The sequence below is a fragment of the Parasteatoda tepidariorum genome, chromosome 1 (assembly GCF_043381705.1).
Source record: "Parasteatoda tepidariorum isolate YZ-2023 chromosome 1, CAS_Ptep_4.0, whole genome shotgun sequence".
In the NCBI taxonomy this organism is placed as follows: domain Eukaryota; kingdom Metazoa; phylum Arthropoda; class Arachnida; order Araneae; family Theridiidae; genus Parasteatoda; species Parasteatoda tepidariorum.
In genome coordinates this window covers 95,489,704-95,514,110 of record NC_092204.1, presented here as the reverse complement: position 1 = coordinate 95,514,110, position 24,407 = coordinate 95,489,704, and the positions used below count along the sequence as shown (strand labels likewise).

The 24,407-nt window shown below is 29.8% G+C and overlaps 1 protein-coding gene across 3 annotated transcripts in view; it reads right to left on the bottom strand.

Annotated features, from left to right (window-relative positions):
- Positions 1–24,407, bottom strand: part of LOC107453971 (TGF-beta receptor type-1) — a 716,084-nt gene that overhangs the window by 511,996 nt on the left and 179,681 nt on the right. Inside the window, exon 1 of one of the 3 annotated variants that reach the window (XM_016070993.4) lies at positions 3,024–3,493. The exons of the other annotated variants lie outside the window; for them this stretch is intronic. The gene's annotated coding sequence lies outside the window, so the exon portion shown is untranslated. Of the gene's footprint in view, positions 1–3,023; positions 3,494–24,407 lie in introns of those variants that run through there. 3 annotated transcript variants of the gene reach the window in all.

Genomic DNA, 24,407 nt, shown 5'->3' with positions numbered 1-24,407 from the left:
TATATATATAATTTCAGAAACGTCTGAATTTTTTTCAGTTTTTTCTATCTTTCAAATGTTGCCCAGACGGTGAAAAAATGTACATATCTGTTTCAGTTCGTAAAACGAATATCCTATAATTACGAAACGTCAGACGTTTTGATGGGATGAAAAACAACTAAAAGTTCGATTCGTTTCGAAGCATGGGGGTAACTTAATGCTAGCTGTCAGGCATTTTGACAAGGGGACTTTCCTGAATGTGACGTTTTATTAAATAGTTTCAAGAAGAAGTTATTTTAAATATTATAATTTTGTTACAGACAGAAGTATAATATTTTTACGATTGTTTATTTTTGAAACAAAATAAATTTTGAACATGACAACTTGAATAGATATAGTTTTGTGTCGAAAGCTTTCGAATAAAATGTTTAAATACAGTTATTTGGAAATAAAAGACTGTCTGAATGCAATGCTAAAGAGAAGTTGTGAAACATAACTGTGTAAAGCACGCCAGTTTTGATTAAGAATTAGTGAAAATTTCAAAATAATTTTTGAAAGTTTATTATTTTTTTTGTAACTTATGGTCTACCTCAACTGCAGTAGGAGTATCGTAACCCGTAGAATTAAAATGTCTGGAATAAATGATCTTGAACGCATCTAAAGTAAAAACATATTTTCTTATGTTATGGTGAAAGTTTGCCAAAATTGTCACCAAAGTTTGAATGCTTTTTCAATTGGGGAAATATTTTGCGAATTATCATACAAGCTATCGTGAATTATTATTCACGTGTAGAAGAAAAAATAATTGATTTAATTATCCCAAGGAAATCTGAAGAACTATTGTCAACAATTGTTACATTTATAATTTTGAATGTCATTTTAAATTACTTATTAAATTAATGTAAAAATTTGTGTATCTAACAAAATGTCTTCTAGCATTAGTTAAATAATCAAAAAAAAATAATAATTTACTTTTAAATTAATTATACTTATAAAAAAAATTAAATAATAATAAAAAAATAATTTCTTTACATGAATAAGTGAATGAAGTGAATAAGCATCTTTAAATAAGCACGAATTTATAATTTTGCTTATTTTTATTACTTTAATTAATTCCAAAGATAAAACTAAAATATGAGAAACTCCACTCTCATATTACAAATAGTGGTAGGAGCAATTCTTAGGAAAGAAGTATCTTTTAACAAATAAAGTACGAATTTGTGTTCAGATATCTTAATTTATAAAGAAGCTATGCCCACCAATCTCCTAATTTCTTCTCATTCAACATTTTTTCCAGAGATTTCAGACTTCGATATTTTCCTAAAAATAGCAAAATATTTTTCTTTCGAAATATACAATTATTGTAGATTAATGCAAGATCATTTTGCTAACATGTTAAACATAACTAAATGAACGATTATTTGTATTTGAAAAATTATCATCTGAACTTGAAAAGGGAACGATTCTTATAGCTCTCGATTTAGTTCTTTTTTTGGAAAATTCACTCTATTAAATTTTATTTCAGGAATCACGTGACATCTCTTACTTTCTCTTTTTGTTACTTTTGATTGACTTGATATCCACTCGAGCGTAAATTTATAAAATAAAGAAATAAGTATCTCGTGAGGGAAATTTTTTTTCCCTCAACTATGGATAAATGATCAATATTTAAATTAAAAAACCTACAAAAAATCATGAAAACATAAATTTGCAATAATTTTCCAACTAATTTGAATTTGAAGCAGAATTTGAGTTAATGTTCACAAATGAAAATGGCTCTTTCAGCACGTTAATGTTTAACTCCGTAGCTGAGCTGCATTTTAGTGGGTGGCTGATACACCAACTAATCTTTTTTATTTACTATCAGTTTAACAGTTAATAATTTTCGAACTAAAGATCGAATTTTTGATTGTTGATTAGCATGTTTTATTTTATTTACTAGAAGATCAACAGTTAATAACTCTCAAACTATAAATTATAACTTTTTTTACACATTTTCGTAGTTTCAAGTTTCTAAGTCTTATAAGTCTTATAGATTTTAAACAGCAAAAGCAAAAAGAAAAAAAAAACCTTAAGAAATCAAAAGTACGAAAAAATTCTCAAAACAAAACACTTAAAATTGCAACAACTTTCGAATAAATTTGAATTTAAGGGTAAAAAATATATTTGCATTAAGTTCATAAGTAAATATGTTTTTTTAGCACTTATGCTTCCCTATGGCCTGTAGTGTGAAGAGTTTTTCCTCTAGAAGTTTAACAGTTCTCGAACTTTTTATTGCAATGGTAAATAATTTTTTTATTCCATTGTACTCCCTCATATTTTCTACACATACTATTTGTATTTTAGAGTTTCTAAATTTTAAAGTTTGCGCACAGCAAAATATAGTGTAATGTTAAATTGAGCACCCAAAACAGCTTTGACACCCGCGGCTCTTGCCATTTTTGGATATACAGAGAAAATACTGCCTGTAAAAATTAATTAGCATTTATAAGGTAAGGCCCTTTAACCACACATAAAGATTCAGTCCTGCTATGTGAAAATTCAGTAATTAGATCAAAAGTTTTTAAGCATTTTTAGATTCTAAACTTTGTTGTTCATTTCTACCCTATCATTTTTAAGTAACTATATATATCACGTAAAATATTGACATATGTGAGCAAATTTGATGTCCGCACGCTAATGGTTTTTCCAAATAATTGTCGAACCAAGTTGAAAATAAAAAAATTATATTAAAAGGAGACACTATTTTCATAGCAACTACTATAATTTCGTAAATGAAATTACCGTGTTAGTTATCAACGAAATTATCGTGTATGGTGATTTGTAATTTGCATACGCAATTCGTTTGGTGCTTATTAGACATGGATTAGCATCAGTTCATCTGATATTGTGTACTTTTTTTTCCTGGAAGAGCCAAATACTTTAAATCCAAACGTATCTTAAATGAACGAGTATATTTTGCAACAAACAATAAGTTAAATATAAGTTCACGTAGAATCACTAAAACTGGTAAAACTAAATAAATAAATGAATGAAAAACTAACTTCTTAATCACGTAAACTTATCCTCTAGATGGTAGCCTCATTCGAATCTTGAATTTGATTGACGAGATTGATTTATCCTGAGCGAATATATCCAAACATCAGTTTCACTGTACCAGATAGACTCGTATAAGTTACCAACACGAGAAAGAGGAGGTTACTTTGGACTTCATTTCAATATAGAATCGGTAACAGTCTTCGGACTCCTTTTGAGATAAGTTCCGAATCAGTTTACTTTTCAAACTGATACAAGAGAACAGATGCTGATTGATACATCATCGATTTCGTTTCACTTTTCTACCCGCCAGATGAACTTATTTGCAGATTCAGTGCATGATTTGATTTATAAAATAAATAAAAAGGTAAAAGCACATCTGTAAATTGTATTTTTACAAGTCATGCTCGGGTTTCCCTCTTCATTTCACTATAATCATATTTTATTGTTATTCCAGTTGTCGTTTTAGACTTCTTTCTTCAGATTTAAAATAGAAGTACTGTGATAGATTCCAATGACGCAGCTGTTAGCTATATAGGAACAGCTGCATTCGCGCAGTGAGATTGACACAATTTTTAAACAGACTTCAAGGGAATGAAAAAGAAATTTATGGATTATATGAAAGAAAATTCTGAATATTTTAACTGAATTCAACTTTTAAAATATCGAATCATGTTCTGGGTCATTTTGCAATATTTGTCGAATATATGTATTCTTATTTTTAAAATTTGGTATAACAACTCCATATTTTTTTCCCTCTAAGATTAAGCAGGTTTATTTAAAAGAAAAACGTATATTGTGCTTAACTTTAATGGACGCTTTTCCGAATATCTTTCTCAAACACATCAAATATTAAATAAAAACTTTTTTTTTGTCTTTGCATATTTATAACCCGTGACTGTATATATGTTTTTTTTACGTAAGCAATAGACAATCGATATGTAGTGAGCAATCTTAGTACTTATTTTTATATTTTACATAGCTCTCAGCAATTTAGTCAGTTTTACCAATGGAAATAAACTTCTTAAAAAATCCATCAAAACTAAAACGATCAATCGATCAATTAAAAAAAAATAGTGGTCCACATCATAGGGTAAATAAAAATGAACTTAAAAGTTTTGCCTTAATATAAAGGAAGAAGTTTTTCTATGAAAAAATAATAAGATGATTATATGATAATTAGAGTTGATTATGTTCATTTTTGAAAATTTTCTCAAATATGTAACTGTTAAAGTATATTTAACACCACCTGCAGCATTGATAAAACTATAATTGTGTTCGTTATGATCGTTAAGTTATCGGTAAAATTTTAGCCAAATTTCTCATTTAATGATAAAATCAATCCACTTCTTTATAATTTGAAAAACGCATTTAAAAGTTTGTTTCCAAGCATGTTGTTTATCCAATACTTTAATATAATATTTTCACACTTTGTGCAAACATTTTTGTTGAATTATTGATTTATGTGAGCTTACGTGACGCATTATAAAGCGTGCTAAGTAGTCATCTGCTTACATGTTACGATTTCATAATTGTTTTGAAAACGAATTCGATATATTTAATCTGAATAAATATGACTTCTTTATTGACTTGCCTTCTAAATTATTACATGAAATACAATTTGAAATGGTAACACAGTGTTATGGTAGCACAAATTTAAATAAAAGCAACACTTCTGAATATTTGACTTTGGTATCTTATGTTGCATAATGTGATATAAAAATATTTTTTATGTATTATTAAGAGCTTTAAAATTGCTCAAATTATCCAACCAAAAAGTAGAAAGTTATTGAAACAAACAAATATTCAAATATGTAGATAATATAGATCATTTCTTTATTCACAACAAAAGTATTTTACTTGCCAAAAGTGTTATTATATGAAACAAATTCCAATCTTTTTAAAAAGTTGCGTTATTTACGGCATTTCTGATAAACCAATATTATGGAGATGAGGAATTTTATAGCAATCATTTGATACTTAAGCAAAATTTTTAGGCTAATTCGTAAAAAATGAGGCTAGAAGAAAAAATAAAAAATGAAACATTATTGAAAAAATTATAGCTTTGATCAAATAATGCAAAATTGCTCACATAATTGTTATAATTTGATTCGGGCTTATGAAGTGTTGAAGTGAATTATCACCTAGAGCATGCTTGACAAAAGTTTTGTTATTTTATGCAAAGTTCAGAGCGATACAAAAAAATTGAGTTATTTAAAATCCCCTTATTTTACATTAAATTTTACTTGCCAGATTAAATCAGTTTATCCATGAGTTAATTTAAGTTTGATTTTTAAAATTGGAATAATATGTAAGATTTCATCTTTATAGAACTTATGTATTATAATATTTTGATGATAATATAATTTAATTATGTTTGCAATTACAACAATGTTCAATGCAGTTCTCTTGCACGGCCCTGATCATAATTGCTATAATTAAGGACGTGCTTAAGAGGCTGCAAATTGGGGGGACAATCAGGTCACTAAAATTTATTACAGCTTCAAATCAGTTTGTTCATTTAGTAAAGTTTTGAATTTTAAACTTGGAATAATACGTAAGAATTGATCTTCGTGGAACTCTGTAATTATGTTTTTTCATGTTATTCATTATTTTGTATTATTTAATATTCATAATTGTAATTTGTGTCATTATTTTTTACTTAAATCTTTTTAAAAAACGAAGTTTTTCAATTATTATCCTAACAGGTGACGTTTTGCTCAAAGCAGCTAAAGTCTTAGACGTGGTCCTGGTTATGCTATCTTTAAAACATGATCTTGATAAAAATACAAATAATAATTACGCATTTTAGTACGTTTTAGATTTTTTTTAAAAATTGCATTTTTCGAAAATTTATTTGCTTAATAAGTCCCGTGCTTTTTTTTAAAGTTGCAAAGATGCAATGCATAGTTTTCATTTAATGCAATAATGCGTTGATACCAAATTTTGTTTTCATTTTAGTTATTTTATACATTTAGCGCTTTTTCCATGTAAAAATGGGATTTCTTTTGGAGTCAGATAAACGATCTTTTTTTTCCGGACTTTTTCAGTAATTCATAAAATTAACTTTTGATGAGATAGTTAAGATAGATAGAATTGTTCCTTGCTGCCACTATCTAAATTTCAGAATGATAGAACAAACGGTTCTGGAGTTTTATAGAGACGCACACACCCACTCTTCGTTTTATTATTATAGAGTCTATAAACTTTTAAATGAATTATTTTCAAACTAAAAAATATACATAGTTAAATAAGAAAAGGCACCCTTCCTTTCCAAAGCTATAAATATTTACTTTAATCAAAAAATAAAAATCTTTAAACAATTATTTTTGATAACATATTTTATTAACATTAGCATTGAATTACGTTCATTTACCAAATATCTATTTTAATATCTTTTACATTTTTCAAGCTAATAATTCTAACACAGAAGTAGAAAAGAACAGCATACAAGCACACTGCCATATTATATCCATTAAGTCATAAATCCCTGAAGAAACGTGAAAAGTATATTAAAATATTAAGAGTCATACAAACTAACTCTTTAAAACTAAAATCCATCTGAAAGACGAAAAAAAAATCCGTGAAAGCACTTACAGACACGAAACGCATTTAGATAACGATAATTCTCGAACAAAGCACACCAATCATTTTTAAACAGGGCGTTGCGCTATAAATCTAAACTGTAATTTTATGCAGCACTTACTATTAACGCGAACTAAATTTGTGTAACTCAGAGGCACTACAATGCAGTTATATTTACTATTCATTACACGAGAAAGGTAGTATGCAGAGAAAAGTGTTGAATTCGGCACGAGGACTACGATTCGTGCATCGTTCTGTCATTAGAGTATTATTATCTTCCACCGTTGATTTGGGGGTGGTCGGCAGTAATTTGCGTCCGAGTTAGTGTGAAGATGGATTTTAATTTGTGTCATTTTGGTAACTAGTACTGCCCAAAACAGGACTTAGTTTCAAGCATTGTTTGAGCACGGTTTTAAATAATGTTTGGAAATTTAAATTTTATGTAGTTTGATGTATGCAATATCGAATTAATTGCGGAAGGTAATGTGGAATTTTAAAACTACATTTGAGAAACATGTTTAAAGCACAAGTACAAATAATTTATATTAGAAAAAATCTGTCCATGTACGCTATTTGTTACTCGAAAAAAAATGGCGAATTATAAGCAACTTCGTTGCGTTGCACTATTTAAAATGATGCAAATTAAATAACTCAAGTGTCGTTTTGACAGCTCGTACTTCATAGATATGACTTATTTTTTAAGTAAACTTGAGTATTGTTTAAAATATTGTGTTGGGTGTGCTTGAAAATTTAAATTCAATGTATGAAATATCATGCAGATTGCGGAATTTTAGAAGTACATTCAAGAAAAATGTTTAAAAAATAATAATAAATTAATAATAAAAAAAATAATTAAAAAAATTCTGTCCATATAAATTTTTTTGCTACTAGAAAAAAGAACTCGAATTTGGACCATTTAGTTTGCATTTGACCAATGATCTACATATAAGCTAAACTATTACATATGAGTTAGAATAATTAGAATGCTCAGGACGATTTGAAAACATAGAGCAACCAATCGAAAATCAGAACATTGGACAGAAGTAAAATTATTTATATATGTCGAAGACGAATTAAAAAACTTGGCCCTTCGCAACCGTATTGTCGGCGTTTTACAACGCGTCAGGTTAATTTGAAATACCTCCAACCTTCTCTAGTTAGCCTGATATTTTATAGCTCTTTTCAATCCATCTAGGTGCCTTTTAAGTTATTATAAATTAACGAAGAATTAATTTGATAGTCTAAAGTGGCGTTATGCTTAATTGCATTTAAGAACAGAATTATAATAAAAAAAAACGAATTTTGTAATTGTGTTAAAATTTTTTTCAATTCGCTTATTTTCTAGATTGTGGCTACCTTAGATCTCTCTACCCCTAATTTGCGGGAGAGAGATCTAAATCCTTCGTAAAAAAGATATGTTAATTCAGAGAAAACACGTTTTTGTGCCTGATTTAGTAAATTAAAATATCATCTATATTAATTTATCAGCATATTTGAGGTCAACCCCTTAAACAATCAAGATTGGGTCTTAAAACGTGTAGAGCTGTTTATTAAATTTAAAGTTATTCAAAGTGTTAAGTTTTTTTTTTGTCACATTGTACATGTTTTATTTTTATCGTTTTGTGCCATCGAACCATAAGTGAAATTGAACACCCAAAACAGCAACGGCGACCATTATGATTTTTTATTATAAAAAAAATGATTTTTTTATTATAAAGAAACAAATAAAAAAATTAAAGTTGTCAGAATTTTAAAACAAGATCTAGTTTAAATAGAAATATCTGTAAAATGGATGGTGTCAGGACTTAAATTGCATATGTGGAACGTAAATGTGTGTGACATTTATTCATAACCAATTGTTCTACGTGATGAAACTGCGAAACAGTATGTATTTTACGCAAACATAACATTGAATACGGGGATTTGAGTCAAATAGAGTCATTGCGCTTGTCATCACGAAAATGCCATTAACTTTTGACATAAAAGGTAGCAGGAAATTATCATATCGAGTCTAAAAAAAGTAACTTCTGACGAGGCGGTGATAGCTTTGAACTCATTCAAATAAAAATTCTGGAACCTAAATCCATGACACCTGTGGCCTTTATCACGGTTTGCGTGCAATCTTGTGAACTATCAAAATAATGACAATGTTACGAGTGGAAGAGTTCAAATAAAAACTTTAAATTATTCAGAGTTTTTAACCAGTTTTTGTTCGTGAAGTATGACTGAATTGTGTTAACGTGTTGAATAATTTAAAATACTTAATAATAAATAAAATAAATAAATCAACATATCGCGGAAGTGCTAGTAAAACTAGACAGCTCAATATTTTTTCATTATTTTAAATTATTTCTAAATTATCAGACTATGGTACTGAAACGTTACATCTAAAAAGTTCTATAACCATATGTGACACTAAGTGGTGAAAGTCAGAACTAGAAAAACTCTTAAAACAAGAAAAATTATTATTTTTTGCTCAACATAAAAAATGATCAAAAACTGTTCTTTATTGCTGTCGGTGCATTCTTATTAGATAAAGTGCTTTCTTTTTGTAAAAAAAATCATATGATGCGAGATTTTATAAATAAAATAGACCCAGAAATCCTTATGATACAAAAAAATTTTCATTATTCAAAGCAAAATTATGCTATCAATATAATTAGTTTAAATTACTATTTTATTTACTGCTAAGTTTATTTAATTAATATTTTATTTATTGACAAACTTTTTGTCTTTTATTTTTGTTACAAAGATACTTAAAATACATTTGTTGAAGTTATCTTCACTATTGTTTTATTTTATGGAGTACTGTTAATGTTCAGCTTACTTCTTTTTCAGATATTTTTATTATATTTTTATTAAAATTGAAAGTAACAATCCCGATATTCTTATTCAAAACAACAGTTTTATTGGATTAAAATTCAAATATGTTCATTTATTATATAATAAAGTGATTCTAATATTACTTTATTACCTAACATTTTAAGATAATATTTTGAATTTACATTTTTGAAAAATAAAACAGAGAAAAAGCTATATTTAGTTTTTGATACTTTAAATTTATTTTTACATTACTATATCGCATTTAAAACTACACAGAATTTTACATAAATATAAGAAATTGTGAAGTTCCTAAATTTTTTAAAGACATTTTCTTAATTAAACACTCAATTTTGAAAATTTCTGAAATAAAAAATGGACCTTTTTATTTAAACTAAATGGAAAAAGTTGCTTTTTAAGAAAAATATTTAAGGAAAGGCAAAATTGGAGAACTGCATATTTTATTTTTTTAAACGCTTGAATTTATGAGCTGAATATTCTTTATCAAATACAGTAATATCATAAAACATTCAAAATAATATTTGAAAGTTTAACAGCGGCCTAGGCCAATAGGCCCATACGCCAAATACAATGGAATACATTAAAAAAAGCCATTCTGAGTATATAAATAATTTAAATTAAAAAACTTCCAATGGCTCTTAAGAAGCACATCAAAAAATTTAACTGATTTTCAATTTGGTTTTAAATAGCGTAACATTTGTATAATCAGTATCTGACTGTATAATACTTGCATAGTAAATTCTCTGCAAGAGTTTGAATAGAAACACAACCGGTTATTATTTCGAATGCATTTGCTGCAACGTCAAAATAGCAAAAAGCTAAAATAGCAAACTGCAATCTGTTTTCATGCGAAAAACTATTCACATAACTTGTTATGGCTGATCTACTCTGGAATTTCTTCTTCCCCGATGCCCTTCAGGCATTTCTATTCTTGTGTGTTTTTTGCATTAAATCATAAACACACAAGCGTTAAAACTTCGAATTCTGTCAACTTCTCTGTTCTTTTCAAATATTAGCGACCATGCTTTTATATCGAATAGGTAAGAGAACAAACACATTAATTTCAATATGATCATTGTTTTGAAAGATATGACAGTATCTTGTACCTTGAAGCATTGAATGTAACTCCTTGGATATCTTTCATTTTGAGAAAATTGCCATTTATTTGAATTACATACCAAAAACCTACAACAGATTTTGACATTAATTTGTGTAAAAAAAAAAAACAAATTTTAAGTTATTTTTCAATATTTTTGTCTGAAAATTAGATTTACTTTGAGAAGGTATAATAATTTGTATAATGGACCCAAATTAGAATGAATATTGATGACACCTTGATTTGAATAAAACTTTGATGTTGATTTGATGACTTTAACCCACTGACGGTTCTGCACGTAAAAAGTCGCATTTTAACCTGCAGTCTTCTCTGCATAGCAAAACCGGTTTTCCCATGTTAACTGATAGGGGAACTGTGAGTAGGGGAGAAACATTCTCCCAATTTTGCCCATTTCCTTAACCGCCAGTGGGTTAAACGTAATAAAATTGTCAAAAATATTAACTATGCATGAGAATTAAAACTTCTTAATAACTCCGCATATTTGACCAAGCCAATTTTTTATACAAAATCATTTTGAACATAGTGAAAAGTAAGTTCTCCAGTTAAGTTTGTCTTCTAAAAGTAATGACTACATTTCGAAAGTAGCTAGTAATCGCTACATTTAAAAAAAGTAGTTGTAGTTAATTGCATTTGTAATAAAGTAGTTGTATTTGTAATTAACTACAAAGAAAATGTAGTTTTCCCGACCACTGTGCGTAAAACACACTACCCTAATTTAATTCACAGCACTGTAACAACGCAGTTCAATTTAAGAATAAATTTATTCATTACTTAGAATGTTTATGCAGACAAAAATATTTTCTGTTTATCTCAATAATACAGAAATTTAATTGCTAAAAATGTATATAAATGAATATTTTGAAATACCCTGTATTATGACGTTGTTTTAAAAGATGTGCAAACTTTTTATCTGAACTCGGTTGCCGTTCAATTAATACTGGTTGACGCGGTAAATCTCTTTCACCTGCAACCAAATTTTTGAAGACTCAGTCTAGTAGGAAAGGAAAAAGACTTCCAGCTGGGACTTAGGTTGTGGGGGCAGCTGTACCCATTAGGTTTTCCCCGAGAAAGGGATTTTCGTGGAAAGTTATCTATTTCTTTTCACCCTTTCTAAAAAAATTGGGAAAAGGACTGCCGACTAAAAGATAGAACTTTCACTTAGTGTTCTTTCTTTTCCATGGTTTTTGGCTTCAAGACAATTAAAAATAAAATTACTGTTCGCATTTTACGCGATTTTCGGCCAAAAGACAATTAAAAATTGAATCATTGTCTGCATTCCATACGGTGTTTGGCAGGACAATTAAAAGCCGATCCTATCCGATGTGGCACCACCTTGTCGTGATGGATAGGCTTTAAAGTTTAAACAAAGAGTGCCACTAAAGCTTTCAATAATTCGAAATTAAAATAAGAAAATAGTACTCTTATCCCCATAAACTGAATATAAAAATAATAGTTTACTTGGGAAATACGCCAAAAATTAATGATTCAAACTTAGAAATTTAATAGGAAAAATTATATGTTTGTCTATTAATAATTTTTTCTGTACGAATCCGATCATGAACATTATAATTTTCTTCTGAAGCTGCTAAAATTTGTCCAAGGAACATGTAATATTTGAACATGGTGTTACACGTTACAGCATCATACATTTAATCTTGGAATACTTCATTTTATTACTGTCGTTGAACAGCAGACCCAATTCTGAGTTTACGACTTCCAATGTTCAACTCAGTAGCTTTGTAATTTTATACCGAAGTTCAAAAGGCAAGGGAGCTCTTGGATCAAGTATTGGGAGGAATTTGCCTTCACGGAGAACTTTTTTAATGGAACTAACCCGCATTTGCGCTACATGAAAAGCAAAACCACAAAAATCTTCCACGGTTTGTCTGACGGCAAAGAGACTCTAATCATTGATCCGTTTATCACTGTGGATAGTTTACGTCTGCATTGTGGTCACAGCAAGCAGGGTGTGGAATTCATTTCGACCAGCCATTGCTGAGAATCGAACCCGGATCCCCTCAATGGGAGGCCGGAGGTCTATCTCTGAACCACCACGGCAAACTTTGGACTATTTTGTTTTATTTTATAACCGGGAGTGAGCAGCCTAAGTTTACGACTAAGTTTTCTAAGTTTACGACTACCAGTGTTCAACTCTATAGCCTCGTAATTGTGAACCTAATCCAGAAGATACGAGAATTCATGAATCAAGTATTGGTAGAAATTTACCTTTGTGGAGAACTTTTTGTTGCAACTAACCCGCATTTGCGTTACGTAATGAGTAAAACCATGAATACCACCCACGTTTAGCCTGACGACAAGGTGACTCTAACCCATGGTCTGTCTATCTCTGAGGATATTTTACGTCTGCACAGTTGTCTGTGCAAGCCGTATGCGGAATTCGTTTCAGCCAGCCATCGCTAAGAATCAAACCCGGATCACCTCAACGGGAGGAGAGTGCTCTATCCCCTGAGCCATCACGGCTCACATTTACTTATTATATTTACTTATTTACGCGTTTGAGATACATTTTAAAATGTTCTTTTCAAAACAGGTATGGAGCTACAAGAAGAACCGGAAGTAATTTAGAAATCAAACTACTGAATTAGAAAGATGAAATATTGACGGTCTTATCATACTGACATATTACTTTCGAACACCAAAACAAACTTTGAAAATTTCATATAATTTTATATAACTTAAATTTCCACTCGATGCTTCCAGAATATACGTAATAAACTATTCTAGAAATTTTGTAATAAACAGGATGTAGTCGAGAATACTAGAGTTGAAAATTCGAGATCTCTCGGAAATTTTCAAATAGGATGGAATTGGAGGTGTGTTACAAAATGAACGGAATCTCCGATTACAAATGGAGTTCGTAAATCCAATAACCTACCATTTTAGGAATGCAATTAAGAAATCTTCAGTACAACCATTTTGGCCTAGTGGTTAGAAAATATCAGAATCTGGAGGATTTCATACTCATACTTGGCACGCAATATTGCCTTGAAATTCGATTCATTCGATTGGTTTAGAAATATTAATCTCTTATGAAAATAAAAACTTTGTTCGAAAAAATGTTTCGATTCCTCAGTCCCCTCCAGCTATTCATCTCATAGTAATAATATTTTGTTTTAGTTAACCGATTTATTTCCTTGAATGTTATATAGATACCTTTGGAGTTAAACGATCTGGGAAATTTTATTAATATAAGAGAAGCATTAGTTTTTTCTGAATCAATTAACATTACATTACATCCATTGCATTTTTTAGTAGACAATGCGTAGTTAAGAATCAAACTATCGTCTAGTTAGTCAAAGAAAGGTTTCGTAGTTTTCCCCCGAATGTAAGATAATAGTTGCAACTTGTTTTTATCCTCACTATTTTATTATAAATAAAGCATGAGTAACAAAGAATTAAAAAAGAAACTCAATGGTTTGCTCAAAAAGTAGTTAAAATTTAAAGTGGACGCATAAAGCATTCTTGCAACAGCTCATTGGGGGTCGAAGGAGTGATAAAGGGGTTTCACAATTTCGTGACCAACGGCATTTATGAAATTGTGGTCAGCATTGCGCACTACCCAACTTTACTTCTCAAACAAGCTATTAACTTAAGACAAGAAGCTAAGTATGTGTCAAACTGTTGAAGGTCGAACCCCAGGCCTTAAAGTAAGCATATTCTGATGAATATAGATATCCCTGGTGGATAACTTCAGCGGAAAGCTAAAGCTTGTCACAGGACAGATTCTAACAACGACTAAAATTTTCCTGGAATAAAATGTGTCAAAAGCTAAAGATCAGCGGGAATAAACTCTGGTAAAGATAAGCAGAGATATATTCTGAAAAGAACTAAATGCAATGCAATACAAAAGCTGATATAGACTTATGACTAGTAGGAGGCCCATTTAATAACTACTTTGTTATCGTTTATATAAATGGAAATGTACTATTTTTTCTTAGAGCAGTTGATATATTTGTATCGCTTATAGTGCTGCGTTAGTACGATGTATTATATTATTAGCATAATTTAGATATTATATTATTAGTGCTATTCTTTTACAACACTAAGTGCAAGTTATACCTACCTTACTTATCTTGACCCACTTATTCTGCGTAAGGCTTCCCTGACCTTTAGCTGTCCCCAACTCTTATTGAAATATGAAACACATGATTTTATAGACTTTATTTTTTTAATATCTACTCAGATTGAAATTATTTATTTTTAAACCGAAATCTTTTCAAAGTGGCAATCATCTCTCAAAGAAGTGATAAAGGTTTAGTTCCTGGTGATAGCCAGTTAATTTATATAATGCTCATAAAATATGACATATCACATTTAGTAGACGATTCGCAGATCAGAATTCGACTATTGTTTAGTTAGTTAAGGGAAGGTTTCATGGTTTTCCCCTGAATGTAACGCTGATACCGATAAGTTTCACTCATGGCATTCAGGTAGGTACATTTCCCACAGTACTTGATCCAGGAGTTCGCTTGTCAACCGCTTTGGTTTAAAATCGTACGGTAACAGACATGAACATTGATGAAGGCGCCAATCCGAACTTGCAAGTTAAAAAATGACTATTGCGGTATAGCAGTGTTTCCCAAACTTATGACTTCTGTGTAACCTTTCTAAATTTTTCGTAACGATGTGTACCACTAATAAAAAAATGAATGCATTTTTTACAATAAAAAATTGCACAAAAGTTAAAAAGCACAACTGGCTGTGGACACCACTAATCATTAACTGTTAACTCTGAAAAAAATAACCAATAGAAAAATACGAAATTGTAAATTTTCATGGCTAGCTTTGTTTTTAAATAAATTCTTTTAATATTTTCCTTTGTTGCAAGATATTTTGGGTAAGAACGCGTACTCCCGCTAAATTGTTCCCGTACCCCTTGGGGTACGCGTACCACACTTTGGGAAACACTGCGGTATAGGATTAAAGTAATCATACGTGACTGCATACAGTTCTGTTTTGTTCAGTTATCAAATAACATAAATATGCTTTCCAAACAATATAAAGGTTTCTAATATAATGATATAAATATAATATATATAAATAAATATAATATATATAAATAAAATTTTTCTCACNATATAATATATTATAATACACAATAATTGAATCTATATAATATGTAATAATATAAATAAATATACTAATACAAAAGCGCAGGGAACTTAGCATTCATTTGCCGTGCACTTAGATGCATATAGGCTATCTCCTTTAGGACGATGGTTTTTTCTTCACTTGCAATCGAATATAGCTGTTAAACGCTGTTAATAAAATTAAAATGAATATTTTAATTCAGGTGTTTAAATATATTTAGATAGTTTAAAATAAATAAAAAATTAACAATGTACAACGTTCAATTACGATAAGAGAAAAATTTATATTGCCTATCAAAATTATTACTTAACAACAAAGCAGAGAACACAAATACAAATTTAAGCATCTATAATTGAAAAAAATCACGTTTTTATTTATCGAAAAATAATCAATATGCGTTTATTAAGCATTTAAATAATGTCAGATGTGAGACAAACGGTCAAGAATTACATTTAATAATTATTAAATCATACACGAAGGCAATAAATAATCTAACTTGTGATATGAATCGACAAGTAACAACGAAGTGTATTATCATGTTTCACTTTTTATCTACAAATTTATCTGCTTTTATTGGTGAAAAGAATCAAAGATTTATAGCCTCATTTGCATAATTGACCCAATCCCTTGCACTTCTGTTATTACCCCTACATCGTGTAAAGCTGTTATAGCGTAAAGAAAAGTAATTTATATCGAAGAATAAAAACAAATGAAGGTAATATATCTTTCAATTATCATGGAATATATCTTTCTGTCGTTTCAGCTTTTTAATTGGAAGATTGACAAGCTGACATCCCCTAGGGACATAATTGGATGCTTTATTTTATGCTAATAAGAGAGAAAAGGTATGTTCTGTTAGTGGTAACAAATTAGATAGACACTTAAAAGAAAAATTTACATTTTAATTAGATATGCTTAATGTAGCTTTGGATAAGTTAGAATATATCTGGACAACGATTAATCTAAGCAGGTAATAAATCTTTTAAACGAGTACCAATCATGTAAAAAAAAATTTTAATTTAGTGAAACTATTTAATACTTTTTATTAATATTGTTATGTTTTTATTTTATTTTATAACATATTTTAACGTATTTTTATTTTCTAACATATTTAATTTTATTGAATTGAACCCAATTTTGAGTTCACTACTTCTAATGTCATACTCTGTAGCCTTGTAATTTCGAACCCGATCCAGAAGACAAGGTAACTTCTGGATCAAATACTGAGAGAAATTTACCTTCGAGGAAACATTTTGGTGGAATTAACCCATCTTTGCGTTATCCCCATGGAGAGGAAACCCCACAAAAATCTCCCACGGTTAGTCTGACGGCAAGGGAATTAACCCATGATCCGTCTACCATTGAGAATATTTTACACCAGCTCTGTGACCGGATGTCAGCACGCGGGCCGGATGCGGAATTTAATATCAACCAGCCATTGCTGGGATTCGAACCTGGTTTACCTCATTGAAAGGCTACACTCTATCCCTAGAGTCACCATGGCTTTATTGCTATGTTTTTAAAATGGACAACGTAATTTCGAAAAAGAAAAAGGAAAAAAAAGAAAATTGAAACGAAACCATTTTTCGCGCACCATTGTTTGGCGGCTGCTGATCAATACTATCTAGTAGAGAAAAATTGACTAATCTTCAAAAAACAACTATTTATAGAAAAAAAAGTTTCAAAAATGTTAATTTTGCTGTCCTATTTCTAACGAGGAAATTTAACAATCGAAATTTTAATCACTTTCCGAATAATTAGAATGCTCAAATTTTTCGTTCTCTTCCGTGACTAATGATAATACGAACTAGAATTGTTAATTAACTTGTTCGAGCAAAATTTATTGTAAATCGAAATTTCGATTACCTTTCGACAAAAACTAGGAAAAAGTAAAGCAGTGAAGTAAAAGTTTGAAACATAAAGTTTCTGAATTGAACTAATAAGAAGAAACTCTTTTTTATTTTAATTTAAAAAAGTAGCGTGTTAAAATACCGTTGTTTTTTGCCGATATATTGATCATTTCGCATTAACCTCAACTACTTAAACAAAGAAGCTAGTACATCTGCTTAGTGCATACGTTTTTTGCAGCTTCTAGGTGAATAAAAATTAAATAGGTAATGAACTCGAACACTTGCATCAAAGGATATGCTTGTCATAATCTAGTTGAAATATTTATAATGTCATCCTACTCGTTGTCACACTTTATTCTATTTAAAAGGTTGACAGATAGTTAAAAGCACTTAACTTCATTTACGCCTTTTCAAACTTTCTTTCATTTAGTTTTTTACAGAATTGAGTCATTCTTTTACTTATGAATGAATTTAACATACTGAAAAATGGATCATTGTAGAAACAAATATATAAATAAAATATAAAAAAGAAGTTTTTTGCTGCAAATCTTATAGCGCAGAGCCAAAGCCAATATTGTATAAATTTTGGATTTTATCTTTATTTATCGCTTGGGTTCGTAAGAAATATATATCTTTATTAAGAAGTAAGCTTAACTTAAAATATTGCTTGTAATTTTGGCAGAAAGTGTGTTTAACATTTACTCATTAAAATTACATCTTAATTTTCGATAATCTGGATTTTGAGTTTTTCAGGGTAAAAGTTTTTTCCGCATTTTGCTGTAATTAAACAGGAATACGAGCATAGATAAATAAGAGTTTTAATTAAAAAAAATAAATAAATATTTTTTGAATGATGTACCTTAATATTTATTCATTTAAAAAAAAGTAGGTTCTTACGTATAAAAATGACAAAAGGTATGAGCAATATACATACAAATGTCTTCTACTTTGAGCAGTATTTTGTCACAAGTCAATAAACATACAAAGGTCATACGGAAAGTTTACCTTAATCCATCAAAGGAAACAAAATATAATTACAAGACAATATTATTTGCAAAAGATACAGCAACATGCCAGTTACTTCTATACAAGAAGGGGAGGGCACTCAATATCGAAAACAATAACAAATATTTATTTAAACAAAACAACGTTCCATATTATTAGGGTGGAACCCTTCAGATTATAAAGTTATACGTTAGAAGACAATTAATTCAAGCCAATGCTTACTGCTTGGTGGTTCAATGTAGACTGATTATCAGCCCTCTGGTGGGGAGATTTCAAATTAATTAAATTTACATCTACATTTCTCAACAACTTCTAACCATAAGAATAACCAAAATTACAACACTTGACATATCATGATATAAATTCGTGTATTTATCAAAGTGTGCAGTTTGGGAAAGGAGTCAAAGTGTCACAGCTGCACTTTGAGATTCTTCAATTTGCAAGAAGAAATGGAAGTTGCAATCAGCAATATCGGGAAGATATGAGGAAATTTTAAACACCTTCTGGCAAAATTTCGAAATCTTACTTTTTGTGGAATTCACCGTATACGATTGAGCGTTGTGGGATGTGCTGGACCATCCGACATATAGTCAAGGCGTTGCTCCTAAAAATTTCCATCTGTTCTTGTTGCGAAATTCCTGACAGGGCATCTTTTTTTCACTCTAGAGCAAACACGCTGACTCCATTTTCACGCGGTTCACTTCTATGATACCAAACAACAAAAACTTATGACAAGAGTAACAGTTCTAATGTTGAGAATAAGCTGTATAGTTTGCAATACATTCTTCCAGGTAATTGTGTTTTTTCATAGTCCGTAAAAACCTTATTTTCGAGATGACATCACTCTAAGGTTAAACTTGCTTAGCGGCTCTTTTGAAATGAAAATTCAAATATCGATTCCTTTTTATTAATTCTATTTATTTTATTACAGTCTTATTTAAAATTGTACAATATGTAGAGTACTGCTTTATGGACCGCCCTACCACCCTTGATATAACGACTCTTTTCACGGTAACGAAAACTACCTAATAACGGGAGGTTGTTATATCGGGGTGCAGAAAAATACCGTAATAATTCACACATGAAATAAAATTATAGACTCGATTACCTATGATTTAAGTAGTTAATATCATTCAAATGAACTACGTGACTTCTCACATTCAATATGGAACAATATCAGAAAAAAATAGTGGTTCAAGCTATTTTTTTAAAGTTTTAACTTTCATTAAATCAATTGGTTTACTGTAAACGGGAGCTTTTAGTTTTGTAAGCGAAAAAAATATTTGACACCTACTTCGAAGTGATTGTCATAGAAATTAAAGAAAGGAACTTAATTTCGGTCGTTATATTTAAATGAAATGTTCAGTGCGTACGTTGTAAAGGGCCATACAGTAACATAATGGGCTTGTAATAAAAAGCGCTGGCTGCAGTAATCCTTGTGAAAAATTAAACAAAAAATTACACACAATAGGGGTTATAGGAAATAATAATTAATATTTAGGACAAGAAAAAACAAAAACTCTATCAAACTCGAACTACTCATTACTGAAGACGACAGTACAGAAGATATTAAAACCTGTTGAATTGCCGGAGAAATACAGAGCAGGTGAAAGGCAATTATCCACGTATGTGTACCTAAAATTAATAGCCCCCCTGGTAGTATAATTCATATTTTCCTTATCTTATTATTACTTTTGGCAGAATAATAAAAATTCGGAACTGTAGAATATTTTTTTTTGCGATATTCCCTTATACTTCAGCAGTGAATAAGTTTAAGTGTTGAAAAAATGGGTTAAGATTTACCAAGAGTAAAACTATAAAGCTTCAAATGATAATTTCTTTTATGAATATATTGAAATTTAAACATATTATAGCAGGAATATATCATCAGAGATTATTCACAATAATTCGGTCATATCTTGTTAGCATATGACGCCCCAGTAACCGAGAGAGTAAAAAACCGAGTGAGTAAACCATAATCTCGGTTTTTATTTAACCTATTTTTTTCCTATGCTTCAAATTTCAAATAACTAATGCAGGTAAAACAGAATCTGTTATGAAGGGTTTCTCTCACGGATTTGCATCCTATTAGACAATCAAACTGGTTTGGACGTTTTTTAAACCATATATCTCACAAGTGATTCAGGGAGTTTATTTTAACCTAATTTAAATATTAACTCACTATCTCAAATTTTCAATCTAAAAATAAATATGAAGGTCTGGTTATCGCGGAACATTCAGTTGCAAGAACTTTTGATTTGACAATTCATAAATTGATATTACTTTAATGGAGAAGGTAAGCAATGTACCAAAAACCAATTATTAAATATTTTAAAAGCATCGTTTTTCAGTCAACATTTTGAAGTATCAAATTTAGATTCTGTGGCCCTTGTTCAAGCCATTTTCAAGTCATTTGGTATTTTATGATACGGAACAGTATAAAGTAAGAATGATTATTTTACCCGGTGCCTAATTATACCCCTATTGGTCCTCAATAAAGATAAGACAAAATAAATGTACCATACGATTAAATGGATTGCGAAATCATTGAGTAGCGACTAACCATTTGGGACGCATAATCTGTTTCAACTAATCAAATATATTTTGCAAGAAAGCATTCTTTAATGTTTGGATTTTTAAAAAAATGATGAAGTATTACATATGTTACGGTCAATGTAATTGATTGGTTGTTTTAATAAATCTGTTAAAGTTATTAATATATTAGAATTCATCCTCATCAGTTCATCATAAGTTAATCATTTATCAGTTATTATTCATAATAACTAATAAAGTTTGGTCAATGTAGTAATTTTAATCCCATTTGACTAGAAATTTATAAATCGCATGCGCAATGGTAATTTCCAGCTCAAACAGCTAGACAAATACAGGGTTAGTTGCTTATTTACTTCGGATGCAGCCGCCCGCTCTTTGCGGGCTATGTTCATTTGCTATACGAATACTTGGTGCTAGAAGGTTTTGATTCTTTTTACTATCTTGTTTAAGGCATCTAACTAAAGAAAAAACACCGTATACTGGACAAATGTCAACCGAGCTGTGGCACTTAATTTTAAATAAATAGTGCAGGGTATACAGGGTAGTGTAACTTTACATCAGTGTAGAGTATACCATGCAAATGTAAACCGAACTGAGACTCTTAACGATTTAACTTTAAAAAACGTCAATGTAGTGTAAGCAAAACAATGGTACTTATTTCTTTTCATTAATTTGGCTATTAAAAATTTTAAACTGTGATAATTAATAATAGCCGTATTCCATAAACATTTTCATTAATTATTTGTAACAATATTAAAACTTATGAACTATGATTATTAATAATAGCAGTATTCCATAAATATTTTCATTAATTAGTTGTAACAATATTAAAATTTAAAAACTGTGATTATTAATTATAGCCGTATTCCAAAAAAAATGTTCATTAATTATCTGTAACGATAATAAAATTTATGAACTTAGAATTTTAAAAATTATCAATCATTAGTAGATATGATGATAGATAAAAAACAACTATTATTTTAAACTAAAACATAAATAAAAATCAATGTTTCATGTAGTCCTTTATTTTTTTAACTTTACTAATCTCTACAATAACAGATTTAGTATCACAGTACATAGACTTGTAAAAATCACGCTATAGTTGAAGTTTGAATAAATTATGCCTAATTAATCCTATTGACCAAACTTTACTGGCAGTTATTAAAATTAACCGGTTAATTTCTCTGAAAAACAAACATGTAATATCATTATTAAATATCCTTTTTTTAAAAATAATTATTCAGTTGAAAATTGTCACATTTCTATTCCTCACTGAATGCCCGGCTCTTCTTACGGGATGAATAAAAAAAAGAAAATAATCAATAAATTAGTACTGAATAACACTACAAAATCATGCATTAAACTGAAAGGCATATAATGACGCAATCAATAAAGCTAAAATAATTTCGATTCTTTCTATCTTTATTATTTCTTGTTGGCCGTTCAGGTGGCTTTACGTTATTAAATTAAGGAAAACACCATCCCATCAGAATAGATATTAACTGTATTTGTTATCACTTGGCGTGAGGATATTGCTCTCTGCGAACTCATGATAGTCAGTATTTACCATAATAAGTACTTTTTTCAGGTGCATATCCTTTTCGAAGGGCGTAACACAGTATCGGTGTTAAAACTGATGAGTATTGGTGCAGTGTAAATATTGAACAATTTATCAATATAATATTTTGTACCTATATAAATATGTTTGGTACCTATTACATAACGCTTCAATATTTGAATTTCGTGCGTAATACATTTATTAGTGATAGCAACATAATACCGAAATTTTTGATACAAATAAATTTCTTATAAGACTTTGATAGAAATTTAGATCATGGTTATTTCTCTGTCTGACTTTTAATATACTGTTTAAAACATTTATAAGTAGTGGTGGATAAAATTCTTTTAATTCGAATTCATTAAAATATTAATGGAATGCTACTACTAGAAATATATTTTCTGAAACAGAAATCCTTCGTAGAATTCTCGTTAAAACGGCATTAATTACCATAACACCATTAATAGGTATTACCAAAGTTAAGGGTCATCTGAGTATGGCGAATTTCTAGGGTTTCCATACGTGAATAAGCATCTTTTCTCCATTAACTTTGATTTTTAGTAGGTACATAGGTAATTATTTTTCAGTTCATATATATTGCCAACATCAATTAAGAATCATTGGTGCCAATAACAGTATGGTACATAACGTCCTAAACAATGAAATATCATTACACCGTTAATTTTGCTTTTTAGCTTATAGCTTATTTTTTGATTTAATTATACATGTATTAAAAACTAAACTCAGTGGCGCCACAGACCATAGACGGCTAAGACCTACTGTGCTCATCTCAGTTTTCTTGACCTTGGGCTCTGAGGTGCAGGAGCAGATGTTCCGGTCAGGTGGTCGGCCAAACGCGGAACCCCCAGTGTTTAGCTCCCAAGCATGCTTGGAACTCATTTATCGATCCACTGAAGATATGAGAGGCTGGGTCAACCTTGCCCGGCCCGAGGACCGAACCCAGGACCTGTGGCACGGGAGCGTGAAGTGCTACCACTCAGTCACCGGGCGTGCATATATTTCTTAAGATTAATCAAACATTGTTGGCATCTGTAATAGTACTGTGATTTTTTGCGTTTCTCCTAAACGAATTAGTACCGATTTTCCGTTAATTTTGCTTCTATGTAAAACTAGTCTTTTCATCTCAATTACCGTTGATTTTAAATTATTTACTTTTATAAGAACGCGTTGTAAAGGAATTGCTATAAATAAAAAAACACACACATGGTTTCAGATAATTTAGGAATACTAATTTGGCTGCGCAGGAATAATAATTTGGCTCTTTTTATCACGTCAACGTTCTTCATTGAATTTATCTGACACAGCGAAAGAAAAAATAACTGAAAACGTTAATACGCGCAATAAACTCCATTTTTTATCAAATAAAGCTATAAGATAGCAAATATCACTGATGTTATCCTTAAAACATTTAAAAAAATGGTTTCGTCTATCATTAAATTTAAAATATTTGCTTGCGCTTAACCAATCAGAAGATTTCATTTCGTTCTTCGCTCATCACGTTCGAATGGTTCGGAATAGGACGTTCTAATGTTGACAGTGACAAAAAAGAAAAAAAAAGCCAAAAGGAGCACTTAATAAAAATTGAAACGAAAATAGGACACATTAAGTAAAAAGTTTTTAATTTTTTTAATTTTCTTCGTTTTCCTCCTTATCTTTTTTGTATTTATTGTGCTATCTATCTATCTATCTATCTATCTAACTATATATATATCTATCTATCTATCTATCTATCTATCTATCTATCTATCTA